Consider the following 14,013-nt stretch of genomic DNA (forward strand, 5'->3'; position numbering starts at 1 on the left):
AACTGAAGATTTTATTTATGCTTCCCTTCTTGAGGCTGTAGATATTATGACTAGGGGAAGCAGCAGTATCCAATGTGATTCTCTGATTTAATGTTAAATTATAAATCTTATAAAAACATCCACGGCTCAGGATGGGTGTTTCCATTATTGGGATTTTTATATTCTATCTACATTTAAACTAGTACTAGTTCTGGATGTTCTGTGTTGATTGCTGCCTTATGTAGTAAATTTTGTCCAAGCTCTTTGAAGGGTTAAATTCATCCTTTTAGGTTATTAGTCTTTCACTGTTGATTAATGCTCCTTTTGTTGCCTTGAGTAACATTGTGATGCTATAAATGGCTCTTGACTCTCATTTCTCTGCAGCAGGGGTCTCAAACTCAGTTTACCTTAGGGCTAGTGCCAGTCCTCAAATCCTCCCAGCGGGCCAATAATGTCACTCATGCCGTCCAGAACCCGTCCCCCAAAACTCCGCCCCCCCCCAACTCTGCCCCCCACCTGCCTAAGGCTCTGGGAGGGAGTTTGGGTGGGGGAGGAGGTCTGGGGTAGGGGATGGGGGTGCAGGCTCTGGAAGGGAGTTTGGGTGCAGAAGGGGTGAGAGGTTGGGCTCTGGGAGGGAGTTTGGGTGGGGGAGGGGGTCTGGGGTAGGGGATGGGGATGCAGGCTCTGGAAGGGAGTTTGGGTGCAGAAGGGGTGAGAGGTTGGGCTCTGGGAGGGAGTTTGGGTGGGGGGGGTCTGGGCTGGGGCACAGGAGGAGGGGGTGGGGTTGCAGGCTCTGGGATGGAGTTTGGGGGCTGGGGTGTGTGGGGAGGGGGTGCAGGCTCTGGGAGGGAGTTTTGGGACAGGAGGGGGTGTGTGGGGAGGGGGTGCAGGCTCTGGGAGGGAGGAGGGGGGTGCGGTGCTTTCCTGGGGCTCCAAGGCACCGCCCCCGTAGCTTCCCATTGGCCACAGGGGCGCTCGGGGCGGGGGCAACACATGGAGGCACAACCCCTCCCCCGGGGCCACAGGGAAGGGCCAGTAGCCATGTGGAGCAAGCGCGCATGAAGCCACTCAGCTCCGCTGTGCTGCCAGTGGTGGGCAGGGCCCCGGGCCATTTTAAATGGCCCGGGGGATGTGTGTGTGGGGGGAGTGCCTGGGGGCAGCAGGCAGGGCCAAGGGAGAGACCCGGCCCCAAAATTGCTGGAGCCCCGCGGGCCACATTGGGGAGGTTCTTGGGCTGCAGATGGCCCGTGGGCCGGGATTTTGAGACCCCTGCTCTACAGCATTCTTTGCCTTATCTGCTTTGTTGTCAATCTACCACTCTTCACAGCATATGCTTTGAAGTCTGATTCTCCAAAATACCAACTATCCAGTGCACTAGTTCTCAAATTTGTTTCATGTTAACAACCACCTCTTAAAACAGATCTGTTCTCGTGGACTAATTTCCCTCCCAAGTTCCAATGCTACAGTTTACCCCAACCTAATCTTACAATTCCAGCACTTGGTTACATAAAATAATAGTAAAACAGTACTCTGGAGACAAGATGAAAATAAACACACATACATAATGGGGGTAGCTGCTTGACTACATGATTAACCCACCCACAGCCCTTTGTTTGAGACAGAGGAATGCATAATTGAATCCATCTCTCTCACTCTCTTTTTACATTGTGATGGAAGCAACTCTGGACACAATCTATAAGTGCTCATGGTTTAAGAACTATTGGAGCACTGGGTTTGAGATCTCTATATCCAGAGTTCTTATAGTCATATAGCCCCTCATTAAATAAAAGGGAGTCTTTACAAGGGCAGTGGGAGTGCTCAAAGTCATCACTGTAGACCATGCAGGCTTAGTACAGTTCATGAGGTTTCCCTAGTTACTGCATGCAATTGCTTTCTGTGGAGTCCTAGGCACGTGGGCAATAGTAGCGAGAGCTTTTCCTGCCCCACTACAGAACTGGAGGCAGCCAGCTCCCTCAGATTTTAACACAGATTTGTAGAAGTAGGGATGAAGGGTGTCTTTGCTGACCCTGCCTCTGAAGACTGTATTTGGGGAGGGACCAGCCAGTCACCCTAAAAGACATCATAGAGGAGAGGATGTACAACTTCTAGCCTATACTTCTCACCTCTCAAAATCCACCGTAAGCTAAGAAGTGGGGTACAGGGTGAAGTCTACCCCTTAGGACAGTGTCAAGCAGGATTTTTTGTTTGTTTTTGTACAGCAACAGGGGGCATGTAAGGACTGAAAACCTGGGAGCATGCATAGTAGCTGAATATATTCATTCATATCTGGACATCTGATATTTATCCTTTTTAAGCCATCCAGTAGTCAGAGGTTGGGGGTCAGGTTAGACCAGCAGATGCTTTTAGATGACCAAGTAGCATCTGTGGCCAGGACAGATTTTCTTTCATCTGTACTTAGCCAGAAGATTTCAGGCTCCTCCACTCTCCTTTTCCTTTTTCTTCTTCTGCCAGATGCTGCTCTTGCTACCATCATCCATATTTATGTCACTTCAAGATTAGATTACTGCTATGAGCTCCCCATGGAACTACATCTAGGGTGACCAGATGTCCCGATTTTATAGAGACAGTCCCGATTTTTGGGTCTTTTTCTTATATAGGCTCCTATTACCCCCTACCCCATGTCCCGATTTTTCACACTTGCTGTCTGGTCACTCTAGCTACATCGTAAGACTATTCAGAAGCTCACTTGGTAAGTGGAGTGTCCTACTGGGAGTTCTTGATGCCATAAATACCTGTCATGAGTTCTCTGGTTTCCAAGTAGAAATTAAGGTGTTATCATTTGTATTACCATAGCACCCAGGAGACCTAGAAATGGACCAGGACCCCATTGTGCTAGGCACTGTACAAAATACAGAGCCCAAAATGGACTGGGACATGTCTATATGAGATGAGAAATCACTTTCCGTTTTCCATGCTATCCTGTGAGAGCTGACTTCAAGCAATATGCTCAAACTGGATCCCTTAGTATATAAGGGAGGCATCTGCAGGCAGGGGTCCTCAGCTTTGGAATTCACTCCCCGTCTTGGTCTGAAAAAGCCCAGATATGTTGACTGTCGGGGCATGTGTCTCTCTAGGAGCCACTCAATACCAACTGGCAGAGGGCACACCATACTGTTACTCATATCTGGTCTGACGCACTCATTTCCCCAACACACTATTGTCATAATATGTATCTTAAAGATGTCTTATAAGGGATCGTATGCAAACTGGTAACACGCTGGTCCCAAACTTAGGGTTCAGTGCTCTCTGAAAGTTGAATCATCTTGGCCTGGGAGGCAAGAGTAGCTGGAAACTGCATATAGGTGAGAAACCTGCTAAGACAAAAATAAAAACTTGCTGAAATTAAGTTTTAGTCACTAGAAAGCATATTTTGTTTTGTTTTACTTGTAACCACACCAGTTTCTTTTATTCTTCCTTATTATCACTTAAACCTCTCTTCTTTGTTAATAAACTTATTCTTGTTTCTTTACAAAACCATCACAGAGCTGTGTATTACAGTGAAATGGGAGAATCTTCAGCTAACCTAACAGGCCGATGTGTGCTCTGTCTCTTTGAAGGCAACAAACTTAATAACATCTGCGAGTGTCCAGTTGGAGGGACTGGACACTGCAGGCAGACATCTCTGGAGAACTCAGGAATTGGGATTCTCTGCACCTTGAGGTCTTTAAACCACGATTTGAGGACTTCAGTAACTCAGACTTAGGTTAGGGGTTTGTTACGGGAGTGGGTGGGTGAGATTCTGTGGCCTGCGTTGTGCGGGAGGTCGGACTGGATGATCGTGGTGGTCCCTTCTGACCTTAAAGTCTCTGAGTCTATGATTGTTACCTGGAAGGCAAGGTTTGGACTGGCAGAATCCTGAAGAGTTTTCTGGCAAGGCAGATGAGCTAGTGTGTCGGGGAGCTGACACATAGCTTAACAGCAGCAAACCTCTCATTTGGTGAGACTGGGGGTGGGGTGGGTGGGTAACACAGTGGCTCACAGTTCTGGGTACCCCAAGCAGGATGTCACAGCATGTTGCAAGATTCCTTTGTTTTCTGGGGCTTGAGAGAGGCTCATGGATCTAGAGAACAGGGTAGGAGCTGAGATAGAATGGTTGTTTTAGTACAGCTGGATTTTATTAAGTGCCAAAGCTGAGTGAGGTGTATTACTGTATGATTTTTTGTAAAATGTCATTTTAGGAGCTTGCAGGGTGCCTAGAACTTTGGACATTTTTGTTTGAGAAATCAAAATAAGTAAATAAATATTAAATTTTGCTACAAACCACTGTGAAGATGCTTCATTTACCTTTGTTTAAATTTGGCACAAAGTCATCAATTTTTAGCTTCATAAAGCTTTTTTAGTAAGTCATCTGACTGTAACTTTATAAAATTAAAGAAGGCAGAAGAAACCAAATAACGCAGTAGGTGGTTGTTGAAGCTCCATAAAAATGAATCATGACCTAATGCAGTGTGCTGTGTTTTCTCTGTGTTAAATAATTTAAAATATTTTAGCATAGCACACTTCATATGCCCTGGATTCACATCCAGACATTATTCTTTCTAGGGCATTTTGATTTTACAAACATTCAGCTCATGTAAATGAGTAGCAGTAATATTAGCAATACAGCATAGCTCTATCTCTTGTGAGCAATGTTGGATTAAAATTGATCACATCCTGTTTTAATGCATATTTGAATGTCAGCCTCCTGCTTTTCTTCTCTCTATTTCCTTTGTCACTGTACATCATTACCTGCCCGTGTTTGAGAAAGTGCTCTTAATTTTTAAAATAGTGGAACACGGAGGTGTTCTTTACAGATAGAAGAAAGATGATAATTATGAAGGAATGGAAGTGAGAGAGCACATTATTTAAAAGTCCAACTAATTTTAATGCAGCCAGAGCCCTGACACTGCAGCATTTGCCTTCCCTAAAGCTGACAACAGTCAGCACCACCCACCACAACAGCACTTTATTTCAAATCCTATTCCACCTGCCTCTCTCAAGCCACACACATTTGCAACCCAGCTAATGGGTATTGTATTGGGAATGTGCCTTTAGGAGCTGAGATTCCCTGACAGGGGAAGCTCATGCACAGCCAGCTGGAACTGGACACAGAATAAAACAGAGCTCTTGCAAGCACCTTAAGCAGTGTGTGATCACTGAACACCCGGGGGAGCTGCACCTCTCAGCCACCTTCATCTTCAATTGTGCTGTGCTCTCCTCCCACATTAGAGTTAGGGCTTGTCTACACTTACCGGAGGATCGACGCTGCAGCGATCAATGCATAGGCGGTCAATTTAGCGGACACCCCTTAGCCCGCGCCGCTTCCTGCAGCCCCCATTGGCCTGGAAGGGCCAGTGGGAGCTGTGATCGGCCGAGCCTGCAGACGCTGCAGGTAAACAAACTATCCCGGTCCGCCAGCGGATTTCCCTGATGGGCCACGTGCCAAAGGTTGCCGATCCCTGGTTTAGCAGAACACAATGTAGAGCAGTCTTTCCTCAAGACTGTGGGAATCGGGCGGTTCCAGGCACCAGCGCAGCAAGCGTATGCCTGGGGCAGCAAGCCACGGGGGGCAGCCTGCCGGTCGCTGTGAGGGCGGCAGTCAGACTGCCTTCGGTGGCATGCCTGCGGGAGGTCCGCCGGTCCCGCGGTTTCGGCGGCAATTCGGCGGCGGGGACGCTGAAGGCGCGGCACCGGCGGACCTCCCGCAGGCATGCCGCCGAATCTGCGTGACCAGCCTGACTGCCGTGCTTTCCCTGGTGGGAATGCAAAGATACACAAAGCCCCTTTCCCAACTTCCCACACTCTGGTGCTGCACTACGTGTACAGTGCCCAGACTAAAGAATCTGAGACAGAACGTCCAGTTTTCTGTAGAATTCAGAACTGAGGTGCTATGGAAACAGGGGACATGCTACACAGTTAAGGTCCATCTTGGCATAGATTACACAGGTCTAGTCCATACTGTACCTGTTCAGTTGATAGACACTGGACTGTAGTTTCCAGCACTGCCAATCTGGTGTCTCTCATGAACACTACATTTGTAGATTTAATAAGAGGAGGAAATTAGAAAAAAGATTGGTTTTAAATCTGTACATGTTCTTCCAATGTAGGATCATAAGATTGGCTCTAGAAACAACAAAGCTTTTTGCTTATAATTAATGGGAGGGAAATTTTCAAAGTGGTGCCTAGGAGGAAGCATCTTCAAACACAATCAAGCACTAATAGAATTTTTCCCAAAGTTGAAACTGTGCCAAAAATAATATAGCACTGTGATGTCCATAATTTGGAGTGTCGTCATGCTTTGCAAATTGTACTAAGTAATTTCCCACTTACCTATTGGCCATTTTGTTTTTTCACCTAGATACACAAAAATCAGTGTAGTATCAAATCATTCTTTGGAGATACTGAGGTAGCTGGTAATTTGGCAACTTTTTACAAGGAAGCAAGTTCATCATTATCAGGGTGATGAGACGGTGTCCCTATCTCCCGTTCTGAGAGGGACAAATGAGTTTGCCAAATGCAAATATGTTCTATAGCGTGAATACGTAATAGTTGTTAAGTGCCCATGTGTGAGACTTTTGTGTGTTTCAATACAAATTCAATCTATTAAGCCTGTGAGTGTTGAATGTCCTCTATTCCCACTGAAATCAATGGGAGCCAAGGGGGCTCAGCATTATTTAGGAGGCACACATCACCTCACAGCAAATTTATGATGAATACACCGAATTCTTGAAAGAATCCCCAACTGGCCACAGATTCTGGAGGGAATAAAGATAGATTTTTTTTTTTAATTGGCAGTCACACTAAATAGACATGCAGAAAATAGCCAAACAAAATCACACAAAATAAACACTGAGAATTCTTAAAAGGAATTTTTAAAAGTTTAGGGCTTATTTGTGAAACACGCCACCAACATGGTTATGTGTTGAGTGAGAGAGAATTCCACAGCTGCATTCTCCTGAGAGGAAGAGAAAGAAGGGGTGAGACAGAGAGAAAAGGATCTGTGTACCCCATCTTCTCCAGCTTGTTTGTGCAGTGGGACAGTTTGCAGTGCCAACCCTATGACAAAGAGGAAGTTCTCTTGCTTCTTCTAATACAGTGCGACTCTGACCTTTCAACAGCTATTTAGCTAATCTGAGATCTTAGGCAGTGGAGAGTCCCTCAGGTAGCTACAGTATCAAGTAGGAATTTTCATGCCCTTTTAATGTTGGCCTTGCTTCCCAACCCTCATCCTCTTAAAACTAATGTAAGCTGATGGAAGTGAAAGTGATTTTTTTGGTCTGGATTTAAGCCTTTTGATGAATATAAACCAAAACAATTAGTGCATCTCTAATTTAGAAGCCAGTGATTTAAATCAATTGACATAGCCTGCAGGAGAAGTGCCCTACAATAGTCTGAAACCAGTGAGGGGCTAAAAGGAAATGATTTATCATAATTCGATGGACATTTGTAGCACTTACCACCGTTCGGTGCTTAAATTGTTTGTCCCTGTAGCAATGTTCAGTTCAGTATACTAGTAAGAGCTGAGGTTGGGTTATGGGTTGGGTTAAAACCCCATTGAGGTCGATAGGTGTGAACTCACCCTTCAGGTAACTTAACCGTAAATATGAGCCTCACTTAAGACAAAAAGGTGTATGTGTACCTGCCCAGGAGCTTTTGGGCTGAGTATTAAGTTGGGTAACTGTGTGTCGGAGTGTGAGAAAACAAGCAGATATTGAGGTCACAGACAAGAACAGAGAGAGGCAGAAGAAAAGAGACAAGAAAAAGCCAAGCTGGAGCCTGTAAGCACAGTGTGACCCTGGGAAAAGCTTTTGGGTTTGCCAGGTGCCCGGTTTTTGACTGGACAGTCCGGTCAAAAGGGGACCTGAAGGGTGTCTGGTCAGAACTGACTGGACACCAAAAGTCCGGTCGCTGCCTGGAAATGCCATTGCCAGCCTGCCCCCTGCCTGGGGGTGGGTGGTCATCAACCCATGCCATCCCCTTCTCAGTCGGAGTCCACCTCCTACCTGCATCTCGTGGGCAGGCAGGCTCCATGTTAGCTCCCAGCTCTGCAGGCGGCAGGTGAGTCCCGGGGGCGAGGGGAGCAATCAAGCAACTGGGGGAGGGGAAGCGGGCAAGCGACAGGGCGCAGGGGAGAGTGAGCAGCCCAGGGGTTGGGGGCTGTAGTGTCTGGTTTTAAGAAATTTGAAAGTTGGCAGCCCTATTTGGGCCTCTTGGCTGAAGAGACTTTCGACTGTAAGTGAAGAAATTGCTTCTTTTGTTCTTGGGTCCTGCTGCATTCAGAGACACAGGACTTGGTACATTCTTTGTAAATAAACAAAACTGCATCAAGGAAATCCCTGACTATCACCAATTTCTACTTCTAACTGGAACATCCTCAAGGCCCCAAACCTTGACTAGTTGCTCAAGTTGAATAAGGGCAACAATATGTTTCTCAAATGCTGCTTGAATTATAGCCACATCTTGCATTAACTTCTATGTGCACGTTTAAGCCTTTGGAAACCTATTTGTTTTTGTTTTTATATTTCTTTCACATCATTCAAGGAAAGGTCCTCAGGACCTGCTTAAATCAGAAGTCACAGGTTCCAGTTTTTGAAGGAAAAGGAACAGAGAAATCACCTTTGATTTTAAGAAAAAAATAATTCTGTTTACGGGAGGCAAACAAAACTAGATTGTTTTTCACATGCAAGTATTCATCTGGCCTGTTATGATGTCAGCCAGAGATGTTCTCAGGTACTGATGCCAATTTTTTTTAATCATAACCCTATAAATAAGGCTTGAATAAGGGGAGTCTTCTATTCCTCCGATGTTTTTAAACAATTGTTGGCAACCTCCAAGGCGCAATTAATTACTGCTGGCTCAAAGACTCATTAGACTTCTCAGTGAATATAAGGCCTGGTCTACACTTAAAAATTAGATTAACCTAGCTTCAAGCTTGGGGGCTGTGAAAAATTTTGCACCCTGAGTGCTGTAGTTTGACGTCTGGTGTAGATGTGGCTAGGGCAACAGAATAATTCTTCCATCGACCTAGCCACCACCTCTCGGAGAGAAGGATTAACTACATTAATGGGAAAACCCTTTCTGTCAACGTAGAAAGTGTCTACACCACAGCACTACAGCAGCACAGCTGCAGACTCATAGCAGTGCCGTTGTAGCATAGACATGCCTTAAGAGAGGACAACCTAACCCTCTTGGAAAGAGGTGAAGAGCTGGGACAAACAGGGTCTAAAGGGAGGAAACCTAGGTGTAGCCAAGCCAGGATAGGAGGTCAAGGTTGGGGTTTATGTCATGTTAGTTTGAATTTACTTTTCATTAATACAGCTAAATCCATGAGAGGGTGACTTTTTGACTCTTTACAATGAATATGTTGACTGTATGGAGCTGAATGGGTACACCACCAAATTAGAAGGACTTACCTTATCTCCCCATCTGTTTCTGAAATAGATACCACAATGACAAATCAGGATGCCCAGAAAATAGAACCAAACTTCATTATGCTCAAACCACAGAAAATATTGATTAGTAGCTGAATTCATTTATATGAATAAATACCACGTAGATTTATATTTACAAGCCAGGCAAATATGATACTTAACCTCTCCATGTAAGCAGATGCAAGGGAAGAGTCACAGCAAATAATTTTTAAAAATCCAATTTTTCAGATTTCATCACCACCTTGCAGGAAGAATGGTCATGTAACTTCACTGGAGTTGCTCCCTTTGGTCCAGTATCTCTACATGATTATACCCTGGGTCATTTGGAATCAATCAGTATTGTTAGCACAAAAATCTGTCTAGTGGTTTCATGTCTGTTTCAACATGCACTGAGAGAATGTGGGCATTTCTGAGCGTTGCAGTGGCAATATCCCAGTCCTGGTTATAATAAGATCACTTGTAATACCACTCCATCAGCTTGGTACTGCTATTCAGCCTTTATGCTCCTAGACCACTTAGTTCTTATTTTGCGCTAATTTATTCCACCTCCACAGACAGTATTTAAGACCAGAAAATTCTCTACCACTTAAGGCCCTTTGTAGTTTTTGTAATTTCAATTAATCAAATGTGTTTCAGTGATAATTTGTATGTATCTAAGGGTATGTTTACACTGCCAGCGAAGGTGTGATCATAGCACGGGTAGGCATACCTGCACTAACTTTAATTTAACTAAGGCAGGTAACAATAGCAGTGTGTACGTGGCAGCACAGACTTCAGCATGAGCTAGCAACCTCAGTATTTACCCAGGCTCCCTAGTGGGCTTCTCCGGCGTGGCTAGCTCACTCTGAAGTTTGTGCTGCCACATCTACAGCACTACTATTACCTGTGCTAGCTAGTTTAAAGCTAGCATGGGCATGCCTACTAGTGCTACAATCCCATCTTCATTTGCGTTGTAGACATACCCTAAAGTTAGCAAAGCATGAACTACCCAGGAAGCAGCGCCGTATTATTGCCTAGGCCTAGGGCGGCAAATTTTCAGGGGCGGAAGCTCCCCTCCGCGCCCCGCCCCCCTGCTCCAGCTCACCTCCGCCTCCTCTGCAAGCGCACCGCAGCGTCCTGTTTCTCTCCTCTCCCAGCGCCTGTGCAGTGAAACAGCTGTTTCGCGGGGCGGGGGGAGGAGGAGGGGGAATGCCACACGCTGTGGGAAGAGGCGGGGCCAGGGGCGGGGATTTGGGGAAGGGATCCAATAGGGGAAGGGAGGGGGCGGAGTTGGGGCGGGGACTTTGGGGAGGGGTTGGAATGGGGGCGGGAAAAGGGCGGAGTCGGGGCGGGGCCAGGGCGGCAATTATTTCCCGGCCTAGGGGCGGCAAAATTATTAATCCACCACTGCCAGGAAGAGTGAGGTCTAGTGGTTAGGGGAGTGGATTTGGGAATCCTAGTTTATATTCTTTGGTCTGCCACAGATTCACTGGCCTAGATTCTCCACTGAATTCTTCTATTACATGAATAGCAGATATTTTTCATTATTAGCTGACGTTTTAGATGAATATAGGCCCCACTTCAGCAAAGCATCTAAGTGCATGCTTGAGATTGCTACATTTCAATCAGGTTTTTTAAAAAGTAGGATAATGCACATTTTAAAAAAAAGTAATGAAATAAAAATGCAAAGATTTTTAGTGTGGTTAAAATTATTATAACACATACACATAAGTGGCATTTATAATCTGAATAAAATTAGTCATTTCTTAGTATAATCTTAGTGAGTTGAAAAATTGCCATGCTTTTTCCAGCCCCTTTTTTTAGTTGCTGTTCATATTAATTTTGTGTCCAATTCAATAGCACATTATCTTGATGTAAAATAATGAACCATTACAGGATGGATTCTTGCATAGTAGCATATTCTAAAAAGATGAAAGATAATACATTCCTTTCAGTAGTTGAAAGTGAGAGGTAGAGCCCCATCAAATAAAGTAGCATTTGTAATGAAAAAATACTTAACCATTATAATGTGAAAAGACATAATTTTACATACAAGTCTATATAGTAGAACCTCAGAGTTATGAACATCTTAGGAATGGAGGTTGTTTGTAACTTTGAAATATTCATAACTCTGAACAAAACGTTATAGTTGTTCTTTCAAAAGTTTACAACTGAACGTTGACTTAATACAGCTTTGAAACTTTACTATGCAGAAGAAAAATGCTGCTTTTAACCATCTTAATTTAAATGAGACAATCACAGAAACAGTTTCCTTGCCTTGTCAAATCTTTTTTTTTTTAATTTCCCCTTTTTTTAGTACTTTATGTTTAACACAGTACTGTACTGTGTTTGCTTTTTTTAATCTCTGCTGCTGCCTGATGGTGTACTTCCAGTTCTAAATGAGGTGTGTGGTTCACTGGTCAGTTTGGAACTCTGGTGTTTGTAACTCTGAGGTTGTCCTATAGTACAATGAAGATGCTAGCTCAGATGCTATTGAAAATGAGGAGGTATGACAATAAATGGCCTAACTGTACAATTACAATGAGTAATCCTTACTAATGCAAGTAGCAATGCAAGTAGTCAGTGGGACTACTTCTGTGAATAAAGATTATGTGTATAAGGATTATCCCTATAAGGATTTGAAATCCTTATTAGATGTTCTCAAAATCTACAAGAGTTATACATAGGTGTTGTAATTCATATGAAAAGCTTTGGTTTCAGTCTGAGAAAGCAAAATTTAGTCTTCCTGCGAAAGTTGTCTAATGCCATAAAATACATTATGGCAGTGACACAATACATAAACATGTACCCTCATCTTTGATTTCATTATATTGATAAATGTTGGGAAGTTCTAATGTACTCCAGTTCTAGAAGTCACCCATTAATCCAAAACCTATAAACATAAAATATTTGCAGTTATCATTTCATTACCGATTTACAGGAAATTAATGTGAAATTGTAAAAATACCTTACATCATTATGATTGATAGCTTTAAAAAATCCAAACATATTCCTCTGAGCTAGGTCATACAGGTCCTGGTTCTGGTCTTACATGCATCAACTTTACCTTTGCTGTTAACTTACAGCTACTCCCGTTTTAGGCTGGTGTTGTTGGAGAAGAACCTGGCCCAATGGATATACTGTTTATCAGAAATTGCCCTGCATATTCTTTCCTCAGCTTCCAATGCAATGTGCTTTGCATTATTCAATAGTTAAAGTTACAAACAGATGCTCAGGTGCTAGACACACGTCATATTTTCCATGGGATTTTTTTTTCTGTTTCAACTTATTGGGCTTCTGTACAGAGACGGAGCTCTTCTCTTTGAAGTCACCTTCAAAAGGTCACTTTGACAACCATCCCTCTGCCCACAAATGTCAAGCTGTTGTTGAAACAAGCACGAAAGGTCAGCCGGAAAAAAAAATTCAAAGGGGAAAGGGATATGAATATTTTTTACTAGTTATTACAAGAGGTTTTTAAAAAATTAAATCCAAATAGGTTTTTAGAAGTGATAAGTGAGCCCAGTTTACAGTGTTTACTAGGCCATGTCTATGCTACAATCTTTGGTCGATTCACGTGACATCGGCAGAAAGCCACCGCAGTTAGTATATATACCTTGGGTGAATGTATATTTGGCTCCTGACATCAGTGCTGTGCATACTTCCTAGGAGTGCTTGTGTCAATGCACAGTGTGGTCCACCATGGGTAGATATCCCATTGTGAAACGCAGCACCGTCCAGCACACTGTCTTTTGGGAAGTTTTGGCACTACATGGTGAGGCAGAAATGAGTCATACTGGGGTGTCTGGGAGCAAGGTGGTCAACTTCCCAGCATGCAACGGTCTCTATCCTATTATGTCATCTATATCCCATAATTGTCATGCTTTTTTTCAAAATCCCATGAACCTGAGAAGTCCTCCTCGCTGTCCGCCATCCCTGACAGAAGCACGGTGCCTGCAGAGCTCTCCACTATTGTAATAAGCATTGCAAGCACAGGTCGCATGATCCTCTGGTATTTGCAGAGCCATAAGAAGAACTGACTCAGTGAGTAATGTGATCATTTCTTGGAGGACAGATTGCTGTGGGACATAGGGGGAACCAAGTCAGGGTCACCAGCAACCACACACTGCACCATAGTAACACTAACTCGGGAACCAATCCATGCAACAAACCTCAATGCCAACTCTGCCCACATATCTACACCAGCGACACCATCACAGGACCTAACCAGATCAGCCACAACATCACCGGTTCATTCACCTGCATGTCCACCAATGTAATATACGCCATCATGTGCCAGCAATGCTCCTCTGCTATGTACATCGGCCAAACTGGACAGTCCTTACGTAAAAGGATAAATGGACACAAGTCAGATATTAGGAATGGCAATATACAAAAACCTGTAGGAGAACACTTCAATCTCCCTGGACACACAATAGCAGATTTAAAGATAGCCATCCTGCAGCAAAAAAACTTCAGGACCAGACTTCAAAGAGAAACTGCTGAGCTTCAGTTCATTTGCAAATTTGACACCATCAGCTCAGGATTAAACAAAGACTGTGAATGGCTAGCCAACTACAAAAGCAATTTCTCCTCTCTTGGTGTTCACACCTCAACTGCTAGAAGA

The sequence above is a fragment of the Emys orbicularis genome, chromosome 9 (genome assembly GCF_028017835.1).
Source record: "Emys orbicularis isolate rEmyOrb1 chromosome 9, rEmyOrb1.hap1, whole genome shotgun sequence".
Lineage (NCBI taxonomy): Eukaryota > Metazoa > Chordata > Testudines > Emydidae > Emys > Emys orbicularis.